The sequence below is a fragment of the Monodelphis domestica genome, chromosome 2 (genome assembly GCF_027887165.1).
Source record: "Monodelphis domestica isolate mMonDom1 chromosome 2, mMonDom1.pri, whole genome shotgun sequence".
Taxonomy (NCBI): Eukaryota; Metazoa; Chordata; class Mammalia; order Didelphimorphia; family Didelphidae; genus Monodelphis; species Monodelphis domestica.
In genome coordinates this window covers 85,601,953-85,614,112 of record NC_077228.1, presented here as the reverse complement: position 1 = coordinate 85,614,112, position 12,160 = coordinate 85,601,953, and the positions used below count along the sequence as shown (strand labels likewise).

Sequence of the window (12,160 nt, the reverse complement as noted above, 5' to 3'; positions counted from 1 at the left end):
CATCCATATCACCTAGATTGGCATATTTATTGCCATATAATTGGGCAAAATAGTTTTTAATTATTGCCTTAGTTTCTTCTTCATTAGAGGTGAGATCTCCCTTTTCATCTATGATACTGTTAATTTGCTTTTCTTCTTTCCTTTTTTTATTAGATTGACCATTACTTTTTCTATTTTGTTTGTTTTTTCAAAATACCAGCTTCTAGTCTTGTTTATTACTTCAGTAGTTCTTTCATTTTTGATTTTATTAATTTCTCCCATAATTTATAGGATCTCTAATTTAGTTTTCTCCTGGGGATTTTTAATTTCTTTGCTTTCAAGTTTTGTTTTTTTTTTATTTGCATGTACAATTCATTGACCTCTGCCCTCCCTAATTTATTAATATATGAACTCAAGGATATAAAATTTCCCCTGAGTACTGCTTTGGCTGAATCCCATAGATTTTGAAAGGATGTCTCATCATTGTCATTTCCTTCAATAAAATTATTAATTGTTTCTATGATTTGTTCTCTAACTAACCGATTTTGGAGGATCATATTATTTAATTATCAATTAATTTTTGAATTGGTTCTCCATGTACACTTACTGATTATTCTTTTTATTGCATTATGATCTGAAAAGGTTGCATTTATTATTTCTGTTTTTCTGCATTTGTTTGCCATGTTTTTTATGCCCTAGTACATGGTAAATCTTTGTGAATGTACCATGTGCTGGTAAAAAGAAACTGTAATATTTTTTGTCCCTATTTATTTTTCTCCATATACCTATTAACTCTATTTTTTTCTAAGATTTCATTGACATCTTTTATCTCTTTCTTATTCATTTTTTTTCTAGATTTGATAGTGGTAGGTTCAGGTCTCCAACTAGTATAGTTTTGCTACCTATTTCTTCCTTCAACTCCACTAGTTTCTCCTTTATAAACTTGGATGTTATCCCATTTGGTGCATACATGTTTATTACTGATATTTCCTCATTTTTTATACTGCCATTTATCAGGATGTAGTTACTTTCCCTATCCCTTTTAATCAGATCTATTTTTACTTTAACTTTGTCAGATATCATGATTTCAACTCCTGCCTTTTTTCTATCAGTTCAGGCCCAATAGATTTTACTCCAATCTTTAATTCAAACTGTGTGCGTGTCTACTTGCCTCATTTTTGTTTCTTGTTGACATCATATGGTAGGATTTTGGTTTATGATACAGTCTGCTCTGTTTTTGTTTTATGGGTGAGTCCATCTCATTCACATTCAAAGTTATGATTGCCACTTGTGAATTCCCCAGTGTTTTTATATCCTCTTCTAGTTCTATCCTTCCTTCTTTTGCTATATCCTTTTAAACCAATGGCTTGCTTTTAGTCAGTCCCCCTAAACCCCACCCTTAATAAGCTTCCCTTTCTGCCCCCTCTCTTTTTGTTCCCTTCTTATTATTTTTAAGGGTCAGTTAAGTTGCCTCCCCAATCTCTTTCCCTCCCTTTTTCTACACCCTTCCCCCTGCTCCCTTAGTTATCCCTTGTCACTTTCCCTGAAGGTTGAGATAGAATTCAATACCCCAGTGGATCTAAATTCTCTTCCCTCTCAGAATTGGTTTCACTGAGAGTAAGTTTTAGGTATTACAAATTAGCAATCTCTTCCTCTCTTTCTTATAATAATATTCTTCCCCTCTCCTTCCCATGTGTCTCTTTTTGTGGTATAGATTATCCTATTTATCTTATTTCTTCAAATATCTCTTGGTGCCATCTTCTATTCCCCCCTCCCTTTTACTTTTTTTTGCATATCATCTAATACCACTTATCCCAATCTGTTTCTGTGAATGATTCTTCTAATTACTATAATAATGAATATAACTTTTGAGTTACAAAAAACAGTCCCATATGTTGATATAAAAATTTTGATCTTATTGAAGCCCTTAAAGAAGAAAGTTTGAGTAAAAATATTTTCCCCTTTCCCCTCTCTTTCTTATTTACCTTTTCATGTTTCTCTTGATTTTTGTGTTTGGATAGCAAACTTTCCACTTATACACTTTTCTTTACCAATTCTTGGAAATCTTCTATTTTGTTGAATGCCCATACTTTCCTCTGGAAGTATATAGTCAGTTTTGATGGGTAGGTGATCCTTGTTTGACGACCCAATTCTCTCACCTTTCTGAATATCATATTCTAAGTCTTAAGGTCCTTTAGTGTGGAAGCTGCCAGATATTGTGTAATCCTTATTGGTGCTCCTTGATATCTTAATTTTCTCTTTTTGGCTTCTTGTAAAATTTTCTCGTTAGCTGGGAAGTTCATGAATTTGGCAGTTACATTCCTGGGAGTTGTCTTTTGAGGATTTAGTGTAGAGGGCATTCTATGAACTCTTTCAATGTCTATTTTTGCCCCTTTGTTAAAGCACATCAGGACAGTTTTCTTGGATGATGTCTTATAGTATGATGTCAAGATTTCTGTTTATTTCTGGATTTTCAGGTAGACCAATGATTCTCAAATTGTCTCTTAGTCATCTGCTTTCCTGATTCGTCATCTTGTCAGTGAGAAGTTTTATGTTTTCTTCTATTTTGTCAGTCTTTTGACTTTGCTTTATCAATTCTTGCTGTTTTGCAAGATCATTGGTTTCCAATTGCCAAATTCTGGTCTTTAAGCCCTGGTTTTCTGCTATAAACTTTTGATTTTATGCTATAATCTTTTGATTTTCCTTTTTTTTTTGGTTTGGTCTATCCTGCTTTTTGTGGCTTCTAGCTGTTTCTCCAATTGGGATTTCTTGTCCTTTAAACTGTTATTTTCTTTTTGAACTATATCCCACTTTTCTTGCCAGAAGGCTTCCATATTTTTGGTAAGCTCCAATTTAAATTCTTCAAGAGCTTGTGGCCAATTTCCATTTTGGGGGAAGGTTTTGGGACATTTATTTGGATTTCCTCTTCTGCTATTTTCTCTGTAGTCTGGATTTTTCCCCTGTAAAAATTATCCAGGATCAATGCCTTCTTGTTTTTCTTGGTGTTGGGAAGTTGTTCCTAGGCACTGTTTGCTATCACTATGGTTGTTTTTTCTTCCTTTTCCAGTCAGAAATCTGAGTGATGAGGGCAGGCTCTCTGTGTTTGGAGCTAAGGAGCAAGGATTTTGCCTGAGGCTAACTCTTGAGTCTCTGCAGCTTCTGCTGTTCACTGCCCTTCTCCATGCTATCTCCCTGTGGGAATCCTCAGTCTGTGCTCCTCAGCCTGCTGGGGTTTCAGGTTTAGCTGATCTCAGGAGTAGGTCTTAGGTGGTTTTAGTCAGCTGCCAAGGAAATTGAGGTGCGCCTCTAGAGGAACCCACTGTAGAGGTTCCCTTCGCTCCCTCACTGATTCTAGCTCACTGTCTCTGACTCTGGAGCTCCTTAGGTGGGGTGGGAGAGGGATCAGCTCACATTTTGGTGGAAGCTTTTTCACCCCCTCATGGTGTGGAAATACCCATATCCTATGTACCTTCAATGATGTGCACTACTGTAGAATCCCTTCATTCATATGAATTTTTTTTTGGCTTTTTGAGGTAGTCTATTTCAGTAGGTGGTGAAGAGGGGAAGAGTCCTAAGTCTAGACTACTTCCATGTTTACCTGGAAGAGCTGAACATTGTCTAATACACTATTCCATCATTTGGGGAAAGGACTGAAAATCCCTTAAAGTTAATGATTGACTTCTGTTCAAGTCTCTCTAAAATCCCCGAAGTGTCCTTACAACAAATCTATTATAAAAGCAGAACAGAAAATGTTGTTGCTCCTTTTTATATAAGGAAATTAATGCTTAGAGAGGTTATGATTTGTCTAGTAAGTAACACAAATGGAATTCTAGGCAACAAATATCAAAGCTAGGGTTTGAAATTCTAATTAAGAGTACAGTATCCTAATTCTTAAACTAGCATCACTTTTGTAGAAGTAATAGTGAATTGGATTTCTATAGGTTCTTCATAAAGTCTGACATCTTTTCAAATTCTAAATATAGAAATAGTCCATAAATTGTGACATTGAATAATGTCAGCCACAACACATCTTCAAATATGTTTTTCTTTTCAGAAGGCTTTCATATACGCACATATGTATATGAATGTATATGTGTGTGTGTGTGTGTGTGTGTGTGTGTGTGTGTGTGTGTGTGTGTGTGTGTAAATGAAGCCCCTAGGAAGAATCTATCCTTACTTCAAACATAATTCCTTCAAAACCAGAAGTAGCCACATTTCATTAAAATTTAATTCAGGGCTTATTTCATCTAATGAAATATTGGAAATCATGTAAGATAAGAGAAATTTTACATGAACAAGAGACATCTCTTGGAGGGACCTACTGAAAGAAGGGCAAGGGCAGGGAAAGAAAAAAAACATAGTTCTAAGGAAGGAACAAAGGCTGGAAATTCAATAGACAAGTCACTTCTAACTTGGGGAAGGAGAGGAGAGAGGTGGATCCCCAGAAGCTCAAGAGAAACCTATTTCTTGGAAGATATACTGCCCTTTCTGAACCCCTGAATAACTCCAACCAAACTATTTGTAATAGCAGTCTAAAGTCCTCATTGGGACTGTGGATTGGGACTTTTTGAAGAGAGCTATCCACAGATCCTTTCCAAGGATTTCTCTCTCTCTCTCACTTACCTCTCCCTGGACTCTTATATTCAAGTTTTAGTCAGCTTAAGAGTATGGACGAAAGTCAAGAAAGAGGAATCAAGGCTGGGAAGCGTATAACACCTATACTTTGGAGGGCCATTCTGCTAGAGGGATACCTGTAGGACTTCCCTGTTTATCCACTTTCCTATTTGATACCCTTGACACCTCTTCCCTGCTTCAACCCCAATAAATCACCTGTTATTCAATATTTAGGTCTGGGTCAATCTTTAACAACATATTTAGTGGGATTGAAGATTTGGGGATGGTCACACCTCTCCCCAAAAGGGGGTTGACTTCTATATCTTAGGGATTCAAGATTGCCTGACCCAAGGAATTGCCATATGTCCTTGAAAGTTGGGTAGCCCTAAGATTCTGAAAGGGATTGACAGTTGATGTCCCTGGGGAAAGCAGAGGCATAAGAACTCATCTTGCCTCTCAAGGATTGGTTGGACCTCAGAGGGGAGCATCTTGTTATATCATCAAGGCTTTCATCTCTAGTCTCTTGTCCTCCATCTCCCAGAAGACATACCTCCCCTTCAAGGAGACAGGATTTGACTATCTCCCCTCAGAAAGAAGGGACGAGAAGAAGGATCTCTTTGCTCTCTCAACCCCATTTCCTTTTTTCTTCCATCATTACTATAACTTCTCCTAATCATTGTATTACAGTCATTAATATAACATTAGCATATCATATCCTGAAATTTTAACATTCACAAATACAAAGACTCTTTTCTAGTACACTATCTCATGTCTTGGAACAACAACACCTTACTCTTCTAAGGAATTCAGCAGAGATCCAACTGTATAGTGAAGCAAGATGAAGACATTAAGTGGAAAGACATCATATCAAATAGAGGGAGCCCATTTATACAAAGAAAGATACTGACAATACAAATCCTTGAAATACCTTTTCATCCCCTACTCATCTCTTTTCATGGATAAAACCAGGACCCAGTCTTCCCTGTAGTTAAATAAAAGTATAAATGTTCTGCCAGATGACAAATTACTATATAGTAGATGGATGGGAATTTGAGGAGACACAAAGAAATGCAAAACACAATACCTGTTATCAAGGAAATTACAGTATTATAAGGAAGAAAATATGAAAACAATTATGTGCAAGCAGATATAGAAAGGATAAATTACCCATATACTATATATATATAAACATATGTATATAAATATATACACATACATATTTGTATGTCTTCATACAATATGTGTGGAACTGTTAGATTATAATCACCTAGAGAGCATGTGGGATGTTTTATCTTATATTCATAGCCTAGGTACTTATTAGAGTACCTGAAACATAGTAGATGCTTAATAAATGCTTGTTGATTTAACTTCATGAGAATGAGATGGTATTCTTTCTGTTTTTGTCAGCACATTGTTTTTTCTGAACTTTTGATAAGGGAAGGGAAGCTATGTATGTTTTGATCTCATTTCATTCTCATAGTAACTGAAGTAGGTGCTGTTATTATCCCCATATTACAGATGAGCAACTAAGAGAAAAAGTTTAGGTGATTTATCCTGGGTTACATAGCTGGGAAGTGTCTGCAGCAATATTTAAACTTAGGCATTTTTTTTCCTTCTTTCTGATTTTTAGTCCAATGCTCTATCAGCTGTTTCAACTAGCTGCTTCTAATTTTATAATTAGGGAAAATATTTGGTATTAGTTAAAATAAAAAATGTCAATCAAAACAGTAAATGAAAGAATGACAAATGCATGAACTAAATAAACCAAGGTATTACATTACTTGGGAAAGAACTATTTAAATATCAAGAATGACTGAGGAAAACATGTTTTAGAATATAGCCTAATAGCATATTTCAAAATTTCCCTGAACATGAATAGAATTAAATGGCCCTAACATGGATGGATAGATAGATAGATAGACAGACAGATAGACAGATAGGTTGATAGATGATAGATAAATAGATAGATCGTCATGTTTATTTATGGAAGAAAATGTAGGAATATGAAGAAAATTCTTCCCCAAGAAAGGAAGAGATAAATTATAAAGTTTCAGTTAAATGAAATACATAGCTTTTGCACTAAAAACTCAATATAATTGAGATAAGAAAAAATGCCAACTAGAAAATTATTTCATAAAATATCTTTGTTCACAATCATTTTCTCATTATACTTTGTGAAATATCCTATCAATGTGCTATTGCTACCTACCTCTTCATCACAAATAACGGACAAATCATATGAATAAAGAATTCTCAAAAGAATTTAAAAATCTAACAAATCATAAAAATGATTATACCAAATTACTATTAATATAAGAATACAAATTAAAACTGTAAGATTCACATTTAACAACTTTTTGTTTTTATTTATTTTTCTTTAAACTTATTTATTTTAGAATATTTTTCAATGGTTACATGATTCTTTCCTACCCCTTCTGCCTCCCACTTCCCATAGCCAATGAGCAATTCAATTGTGTTTTACATGTATCAAGTCAAGATCTGTTTCCATATCATTGATATTTGCATTAGAGTGATCATTTAGAGTGTATATCCCCAATTGTGCCCCCATCAAACCATGTAATCAAGGAAATGTTTTTCTTCAGTGTTTCTACTCTAACATTTCTTATGCTGGGTATGGAGAGCATTCTTTCTCAAAAGTCCCTCAGAATTGTCCTGTGTCATTGAATTTCTGCTAGTAGAGAAGTCCATTATGTTCAATTGTATCACAGTGTATCAGTCTCTGTGTATTCTTCTGGTTCTGTTTCTTTTGCTCTGCATCAATTCGTGGAGGTCTTTCCAGTTCACATGGAATTTCTGCAGTTAATTATTCCTTTCAGCACAATTCCATCATCAATATATACCACAATACCACAATTTATTCGGTCATTCTCCAAATGGAGGGCAACCCCTCATTTTCCAATTTTTTTGCCACCACAAAGAGCACAGCTATGAATATTTTTGTACAGGTCTTTTTCCTTACTACCTCTTTGGGGTATAAATCACCAGTGGTATGGCTGGATCAAAAGGATCAAAATCAAAAATATTTTTAGTAGCCTTTGGGCTTTCCAAATTGCTCTCCAGAATGGTTGAATCATTTCACAACTCTACAAAGCAATGCATTAATGTCCTAATTTTGCCACACATCCCCTCCAACATTTATTACTTTAGTTTGCTTTCATAATAGCCAATCTGCTAGATATGAGGTAGTAACTCAAGAGTTGTTTTGATTTGCATTTCCCTAACCATAAGAGATTTAGAACACTTTTTCATGTGTTCATTAATAGTTTTGATTTCTTTATCTAAAAACTGCCTATTCATGTTCCTTGCCCAATTATCAATTGGGGAATGGCTTGATTTTTAGTATAATTGATTTATATCCTTATATATTTTAGAAATTAGACCTCTGTCAGAGGTTTTTGTTATAAAGATTTATTTTCCCAATCTGTTGCTTCTCTTCTATTTTTAAATACATTTGTTTTATTTGAACAACTTTTTTAAATTAAATGTAATTAAACTTGTTCATTTTACATTTTGTGATATTCTCTATTTCTTGCTTGGTCTTAATTTTTTTTTCTTACCCATAGATCTGACAGGTATACTATTCTACATTCACTTAATTTACTTATTGTTTCCTTCTTTATATTTAAGTCATTTACCCATTCAGAATTTATCTTTGTATAGGGTGTGAGAAGTTGATATAGCCCTAATCTCTCCTATACTGTTATCCAATTATCACAGTAGTTTTTTTCAAACAGTGGGTTCTTGTCCCACAAGTTGGGATCTTTGGGTTTATCATATACCATCTTGCTGAGGAAATTTACTTCAAGTCTTGACGTGGAAGCTCTTGAATTGGCAATTACATTTCTATGGATTGTTTTTTGAGGATTTCATGTAGAGGGTGATCTATGACCTCTTTCTATGCCTGTTTTGCCCTCCTTTTTCAAGAATGTCAGGGCATTTTTCTTTTATAATTTCTTATAATATGATGTCAAGGATTCTATTTTTTTCCCATGTTTTCAGGTAGATCAATGATTCTCAAATCCTTTTCTCCTAGATTTGTTTTCTAGGTCCATTGTCTTTTCAATGAGACATTTCATGTTTCCTTCTATTTTGTTTTCTTTTGCCTTTGCTTTATTAATTTTTGTTGTCTTGAAAAATCATTAGCTTCTACTTGCCCAATTCTAGTTTTTAAAGACTGGTTTTCAGCAAATATCTTTTGATTTTCCTTTTTGGTTTGGTCTAGCCTGCTTTTCATGACTTCCAGCAGGTCAGTTCTGGTCTCTAATTTGCTTATTATTTCATGTGAATTCTTTGTATTTTTTTCTAAGTGGGAGATTCTATCTTTTAAACTGTTATTTTCCTTTTAAATTTCTTTCTTTTCTTTCTTCCACTTTTCTTCGCATAGTTCTTCTATTTTTCTTACTTGGTTCTTGAACTCCTTCTTGAATCCCTTTAAAGCTTGTGACCAATTTCCACTCTTTTTTGAAAGTTTCAATGTGTTTGGTTTTTGCTCTCTGATGTCGCCTCTGTGTCTGCTGTTTCTCACCATAGAAGTTCTCCATGGTCAGATGTTTTTTCTGTTGTGTCTTATTATTTTTTTTGTTTTGGTACTTATGGATTGTAGTTCTTAGAGGTTGGTGGCCATTACTGTATTAGTTTTCTTTTCCCTTCCCAACCAGAAGTTTAAGTTAGGAGGGCAGACAGCAAGTGGTTTTTGCCCTGAGGCTATTTTTCCACTCTCCCCCACATCTGCTGTGGGTGGGCAGCCCATCTCACTCTTATCTCTGAGCCCATGCTACATGCTCCATGCCCCAGTATCAGGTCCCAAGTCCTGCTTGTCCAGCAGAAAGTCCAGCACAAAGAAATGTGCTGACTTCAGGGGTAAATCTGTGGTGCCCTCAGCCAGACCCTGAGAATTCAGAGATTTTCTTGGCCCTCACTCTGACTTTGATATGGTAGGTAATATGGGGGAGGGATGATCAGCTGTTGCTTTTGTAGGTTTAGTTTTATACCCTTATTGAGCAGAAATGCCCTCAAACTGCCTACCTTCAAGGCCATGTCCCATGGCTGAGACCCTTCACTTGTCTGATTTTGATTTTTCTCCTTTTGTGATACTTTGTATATGTTGGTTGTTAGGAGAGTATGGCCTTTCCCTTCTACTCTGCCACCATTTTAGCCCACCTTTCCTCAACAAATGTTTTTAAATGGTGTCAATACTAAAAGTTTTCTTTACAAAACATCCACTTGATTAATACATATTACTATATTTTAATTGTTTTAAAAATTAGGAATTATTTTGTAATTGTGCTTTTTAAAATTCACTAAAGTATTCATATTCTTTGACTCAGAGAACCATGGTTAGACTTATACCCCAGGGAGATTAAAAAAAGAAATTATTCATAAATGCTAAAATATTCATTTTAGTAACTTCACATATCCTATAATATTAATATTATTAAGAAATATTTAAATAATTTTAACAATATTTAATTAAATAAGCAGAACTAAGAGAACAATTCCTATTAGAACACTGTACAGGTGATAATGAAAACTGCAATGCCTGTGATCTATACAATGATCATCCATAATTTCTGAAGTCTTTTGAAACAAATTAACAGGATCCTAATAGAAAGGTGCAAGATTTAGAGACAGATGATAGATATAAATGCAATTTTTTTGCAAATACCCATTGTGGGAATTTGTTTTGCTTCAATACCTATATTTCTTGCAATGATTTCTTTCTCTTTTTTGTTTTTCCCCCAATAGGCTGGGGGGGCATAAAAGAAAGAAATAATTATCTTTCTTTTTAATTATTAAATATAGAGACAACGGTGTGGATGCTACCAGTTTATAATGTAATATGAACATTCAGACAGTGTCACTGTGTGGATTATTTTTACTTAATGGTTTTATTTTTTTTACAGGAGACCTCTCAGAAGGAAATAGGGGCAATCTTATAATCTGAAAAAAAATTCAAGAAAACAAAACAAAAATGGAACTGTTCCATGCTAAGGTATGCACATTTACATATGCATATGCATCTCTTCCCTTCTCTTCCTACCTTTCATATTGAATCCCCAATAATATTAAATGCCATTTTATTTATTAATTTCTTACTTATTGCTTTCAAACATGCCAATGTGTCCTTACTCATAAAAAAGACATTTCACTGAGTTTTGGACTATTTCTTCAAGCAAACATTCTGTATTTTTTTCTTTTAGCATCCAAATACATTGAAATTACACCAATCCTATTCTCATTCTCCTCTCTTTCCACTCTTTCATCAGTTCCTGCAAATCTAGCTTCTGATCACATCATTCAACTGAAATGGTACTCTAAAATTATCAATAATATTTTCATTTCCAGTTCTGATCATCTAATCTCATTATTCTTTCTATTCAAAACCCTTGCTGAAATTTGTACTTTGTGGGGGGTGTGTGTGTATGTCCTTTGAGAAAATACTCTTCTACAGTTCTCTTAATTCTCTGTTCATTTCTTTTCCATTTTTTTGTCTAGCTCATTATCTGTATCATTAAAACTGATATTGTGTGTTTGCCAGGGTCACATCCTTGCTTCTTTTCTACAGTCTCTTAGGAATTTCCTTACCACACATTAATTTAACTTTCATCTCTTATGTATATTCCTCTCACATTTGTATATCCCAAATTATCAAGTGCCTATTGAATACTTCAAACTCAATGTTCTAGATAAATTTCAGATTTAACATGTCTAAAACTTTAATTCATTATTAATCCACATAAATATTCTTTTCTCCCAGATTTCCATCTTTCCTTCTAAACATTCAGTTCTGTAACGTGGTGGTACCCTCAACAACTCCCTCTTCGTCACACTGCATATCCATTCAGCTGCCAAATCTTGCCATTTTCATTCCAAAATATCCCCTGCATTTAACCTCTCCTCTCCACTTACACAGGTACCTTCTCTTAATTCAGGCCTGCATTGCTTCTAACAAAGTGTATGACAATAACTTCCCAGTTTGTCTTCCTGACTTCTGTTTCTCATTGCTATAGTCCATCATATCCACAATTGCCAAAGTAATTTTCTTTAAGTGCTAATCTGGCCATATTATTGCTCTACTTAATCAACTCCAATGGTTTTCAGTTGGCTCTGGAGTACATATGAACTGCTCTCTTTAACTTTTAAAGCCTTTCACTATGTGGTTCCAATTTAACTGTCCAGCTTCATTGTATGTAACTTTCTGTCCTGTATCCTGTGATACAATCAAACAGGCTTTCTTGCTGTTCCTCAAATATGACAATTTCTTCTATGTTTGTCCTTTTGTACTGATTATGCCTTATGCATGGAATGTTCTCCTTTCTGATCTCTGTGACACAAAGATCCTTTATTCTTTTAAGAAACAACTCAGGCAACCTCTTCAGCATGAAATGTCTCTCCTGATTCTCCCACCTGCTCGGTATATCATTTCTCCCTTGAATTGAACTACTTTGTATACATGTTTATTTATTCGCTTCATTTTTATACCATTGTTGTTATTTTTGTTGCATCATTTTCAATCTTTTATGACCCTATTTGGGATTCTCTTGGC

General features: G+C 34.5%; 1 long non-coding RNA gene across 1 annotated transcript in view; it reads left to right on the top strand.

Moving 5' to 3' along the window:
- The window catches only part of LOC103095320 (uncharacterized), a 46,061-nt gene that overhangs the window by 24,339 nt on the left and 9,562 nt on the right, over positions 1-12,160 (top strand). The window contains exon 2 of the long non-coding RNA XR_461391.2: positions 10,518-10,606. This is a non-coding gene — a long non-coding RNA (uncharacterized LOC103095320). The remainder of the gene's footprint in view (positions 1-10,517; positions 10,607-12,160) is intronic.